Below are 5015 nucleotides of genomic sequence, written 5' to 3' on the forward strand. Positions count from 1 at the left end.
CTGCGCCACCAGGGAATCCCAACGAATATCTTTTAAGCACGTATTTGATGCCAGACACTGTTTATATAATACAGCAGTAAACAAAACAAAAACCCTTACCATTATGGAACTGACACTCTAGTGGATAACAAGCTAACATTTGCTGAGCCCTCACTATGTCACTCACTTTACTAAATCATTTAATCCTCATAACAACCTTATAAGGTAGGTACTATACTATTATTATTCCCATTTTTCCGATGAGGAAGAGGAGGCATGGAGAGGTTAAGTGACACCTCCCCACCCCGACCCCAAGGCCACACAACCAGTAAGTGGCAGGGTCAGGGTTTGAACTCGGGCGTCCCATCTCCAGAGCATGCGCTTCAAGCCATCACTACACTATGCTGTCTTCTTCCGTTGTCCAGAGGTGACATCTGTGAGGGTTAGGCTCTAGTTTCATACGGCCAAATAGTTTTCCAAAAAGGCAGCGCCAGTTTAGGGTTCCATCAATCCTTCACTCATGCTACCAATTTTTATTTAGCAACTCCTATGCTGGCATTCATGAGGGACAAGACAGACACGATCTGTTGTCACAAAGTGAATACCATATAATGGGGACACAAATAAACAAAAGGTCCTTAGGAAACATGTGCCCAGTGCTGACAGAGGAGACACTGTCAAGCACTAGGAGTGTACCTGTGTCAGACTTGGTGGTTCAGGAAAGAGAGAGCAAACTTCTCAGATGACCTTGTAAGAAGAATGGCATCGCGCAGGTCATGTGGCTGGGGAGGAGCCTGTGCGGGAGTAGGGGTTGGGAGGAAGAATTAGCTGAGCCAGTGGGGTGGGGTTACTATGGCAGCAATGTCTGTGAAAGGAAATAATAACGAAGACCTGGTGGTGAGAGAGAGCAATGGAGGTTTAACTGAGTTTACAAGCTCCTTACAAGCGGAGTTTTAGGGAGCTTCTGCAAGAGATTAAACTGAGCATCAGTTCCTTCTAGAAAGGCTTGGTAAGCCACCTGAAAGAGAATGGACTTCATTCTATGAAAGGTGGCGAGGCTCCGAAGGCTATTAAGAGAAAGACATTTCTTTTTTTAAATTTTATCTATTTATTTTTGGCTGTGTTGGGTCTTTGTTGATGTGCGGGGACTCTCTAATTGTGGCGAGCAGGGGCTGCTCTTCGTTGCGGAGCGCGGGCTTCTCATTGCAGTGGCTTCTCTTGTTGCGGAGCACGGGCTCTAGGCGCGTGGGCTTCAGTAGTTGTAGGCACACGGGCTCAATTGCTCTGCAGCATGTGGGATCCTCCCGGACTACGGCTCGAACCGGTGTCCCCTGCCTTGGCAGGCGGATTCTTAAGCACTGCGCCACCAGGGAAGGGGTAGAAAGACATATTTAGAATCACATTTTAGGGACTTCCCTGGCGGTCCAGTGGTTAAGAATCTGCCTTCCAATGTAGGGGACGTGGGTTCGATCCCTGGTCAGGGAACTAAGATACCACATGCCACAGGGCAACTAAGCCCGTGCGCTGCAACTACTGAGCCTGCACGCTCTAGAGCCCACACGCCACAACTAGAGGGAAGCATGCGCGCTGCAACGAAAGATCCCTCATGCCGCAACGAAGATCCCGTGTGCCTCAACTAAGATCTGATGCAGCCAAAATAAAATAATAATAATAAAAAAACAGAATCATGTTTTAGAAACACTACTCTGACTCCAGTGTGTGCAATATAGTGACCAAGGAAGCAAATGCAGTGAAGAAGCTATTGCACTGAAATAGGAGAGAAAAGTAGAGTGGCCTCAACTGGGCCAGGGATAGTGGGAGCAATTTGAGATGAATTAAGGAGGCAGAATGGGCAGAACTTGCTGGCTCACTGGAGTGAGATATGGGGAGAAGTAAGCTTAACATTCAAGTTTCTGGTTTAGGAAACAGGGTGGATGGGGAATACTGGAAGAGCAGGTTTGTTTGGGGGGGAGAAGGCATGAGAAGGTGGTGGGTCCTGGTTTTGACCTATTAGGAATTGTGTGCATTGCAGGACATCAGTTGGCATTTGGGTGGTCTGCCAGAAGCTCAGGAGAGAGATCTGAACTATGGTTGCCCTTTTGAGAGGATTCTGCAGAAATATAATCTTCAAAAGGTGTGTAGAGTGAGAAGGGACAGCACCTGGGACCAAGGAACAGCAGTTATGGCCCAAGACACACTGAGGTGCCCACAAAGGAGACTGCAAATGGCAGTTCGAGAGGCAGGAGGAAACCCAGGAGCAGGGGGCATCATGGAACCCACGGGAAGAGAATGTTTTAAGATGAAGGGAGCAATCAGGAGGGGAAGAGAGGACTTTCTGCATTTAGCCAGAAGATGGTGAGAGCAATTTTAATTCAGAGTCAAAGTGGCTGGACTAGGAATAACTCCTCAGAGTACCTGCATCTCCAGCCTTTCTAAAGGTGCTGAAGCAAGCTGCCTTCCCTCGAACCCACCCTACACTGGAGAATTAAGGAAAATGGGTTCAGTGGAGGAAATAATCCATTAAGCTATCCACCCTCATGGGTATGCTTTAGGAGATTTGGGGAAACACCCATAACTGAATCAAGGTGATTGGCTTTCCAGGGTGGTTGTAACCCAATCCCATCAAGGAACTCCCTAAAGGTGGCAATAAATAGAGCTGTGTAGAGGGAGTGTGTTCTTCCTTCCAGGGAGAGGCAGCCTGGGGCCTGAGTGAGCCCTTGCTCATCAGGGAGCACCCTTCCTTGTAAGTTAAGCCTTGCTCAGCACAGCTTTCTGCCTGCTCTGGTGAGTCTCAGCCTGGTAGAAGGGGCTTCCTTCCTGGCTTCCTTTTGTAAAATTATGCTCACTCTTTGCTCTCTATGCCTTAGGCATGAGGGCACCCAGAGAGGTTATCTTAAGAAATACAGCCTCTTGGCTCCTTCTGGTTTAAATGGATTTGGATTTGAATTGGAAGTTTTCCCCACTTCGGCCAGAGAGAATATGGCAGAGCAGAGGTTGTTGAAGCTACAGTGGTGGTGGTTGATCCACGGTGGGCTTTAGGAGCTGTGAGGCAGGATTGCTCTGCCTGCAAGTCAGTTGCAGACGCCTGTGCTCTGGACCTCAAAATACAGGCCTGGGGGAAAAAAAAAAGAAGAGGAAACAAAATATAGGCCTGGAACCTGCTAACCTCTGTGGCCTCGATGTCTCTGCCAACAGCTGGTGTCAGGGTCTCTCCCTGTGCTCAGGCCAGGTTGGCAGGGAGGACGTGTCCCCAAGCCAAGGCCCTCAGTGCCTCTTATTTTGTGTGGAGGGCAAAGCAGGATATCTGAATTCTGGGCGGTGGGACCTGGGCGGGGCGCAGGGCGTGGTGTCCACCTCCACTCCATTTTTTCACAACAAACAAACCAATCAAATAAGACCTTTCGTTCCTTCAAAAAAATAAAATAAGATTATTAAACGCCTACAGCACTGAAAGCCACAAACTCTACCCTCATGGTGCTTACAGTCTAGTGGGGAAGAGATATGATAATATAATAAATATATAAAATATAAATTATCTAGGATATTTTACGTTGACTGATGCTCTGGAGAAAAATAAAGCAGGGGAGGGGGACAGGGAGAAACAGGGTGGTAGAGAAGGCGTTTAGGAGATGCCTGTGTCTTAGAAAACTCTTCACATCAGCAGATAGGAGCTCCTGGAATTTTAATTGCTGGAGTACTTTGTTTTCAGGATGTGCCACACTTGTTTATCAAACTCCCCACTTTTATGATGGTTTCCCATCTTCCCTTATTCTGAATCATTTGACAGTTGTTGTATAGCACTCTTTAGATTCTAACAAGGATAACATTTCTGAAGTCAGCGTGTGCTTTATATTTCCTTGCTAGGTTCCTGGGCTCCAGCAGCTGGTTCTGGGGTCCTGCTTCCCTCTTCATCCCTAGCTGGCCCACCCTCTGCACCCTCAGCTCAGGTGCACATGGCCTCCAGAGGCAGCAGACCCAAGCCCCAGGGCATTCCACTCAGCTTGGAGGGAATCCAACAGAACCAGCGGATGTGGCTGGTGAAGCTTCCTAAATACCTGTCACAGCAGTGGTCTGAAGCTTCTGGAAGCGGTGACGTAGGGAAGCTGCAGATTGCCAAAAATCAAGGAAAGTCTGAAATCTCATTTATTTTGAATAAGGAACTTACAGACATTCGGGGTACAGATGGACAACCTGCCCCGGTCGTTGCTCCCAGGGAGCATCAGCTTGTCTTGCAGGGGGTCAGAGGGCAGGTCCTCACAGTGCTGACTGAGCGTGCACCAGATCAGCTCTCCCTGGAAGGAACGGTGGTACATCGGGAGAATGCAGACCTGGTCTGAGTGAAAACTACATGAGGCTGAAGAGAAAGCAAATAGAGGAGTCTTCCAAACCTGCCAGAACCGTACAGAAACTGGAGAAGGTAGTCACGACCAATTATAAACCTGCTGCCAATCATCGGTACAATATTGAATATGAGAAGAAAAAGAAAGAAAATGGAAAGAGAGTGAAGGCTGATAAAGACCAAGTTTTAACCTTGCTGTTTGCTGCCTTTGAGAAACACCAGTATTATAACACAAAGGACTTGGTTGGCATCACTATGCAACCTGTGGTGTACCTGAAGGAAATCTTGAATGAAATCGGTGTTCAGAATGTAAAAGGGCCCCACAAAAACACATGGGAGCTAAAAGCAGAGTACCTGTATTATCCGGCAGCAGCTAAGAGTGAGTGAGACAGCCCTTTGTCAAGAAGCATCAATATGAGCGTGACAATCTTCTGACGCTAAAAGTGATGTGAGGCTGTGCTATAATTGCTAAGAGATAGGGCGGTTAAATGTCGTTTGAAGTATTCACATTTAGATTGTAAAACAGGGAAATAAAAAAAGATGTAAACGGAGAAAATGCTGTCTGAGGACTGCCCGTCTTTGCTGCATCCCCAAAGACCTCAGCTCCTCTCAGTCTAAAGAGAAGCGTCATCAGAAACTGGACAGGGGTGGGACCGGGGGTGGGCCTGGAGTGGAGGGCAGGGTTGGCTGGGGTGGG

General features: G+C 47.8%; 1 pseudogene; it reads left to right on the forward strand.

The window, feature by feature from the left end:
- Nucleotides 1-3932: 3932 nt before the first annotated feature.
- LOC103089602 (general transcription factor IIF subunit 2 pseudogene) lies at nt 3933-4705 on the forward strand (annotated as a pseudogene).
- Nucleotides 4706-5015: the final 310 nt, after the last annotated feature.

The sequence above is a fragment of the Lipotes vexillifer genome, unplaced genomic scaffold, assembly GCF_000442215.2.
Source record: "Lipotes vexillifer unplaced genomic scaffold, Lipotes_vexillifer_v1.1 scaffold213, whole genome shotgun sequence".
Classification (NCBI taxonomy): Eukaryota; Metazoa; Chordata; class Mammalia; order Artiodactyla; family Lipotidae; genus Lipotes; species Lipotes vexillifer.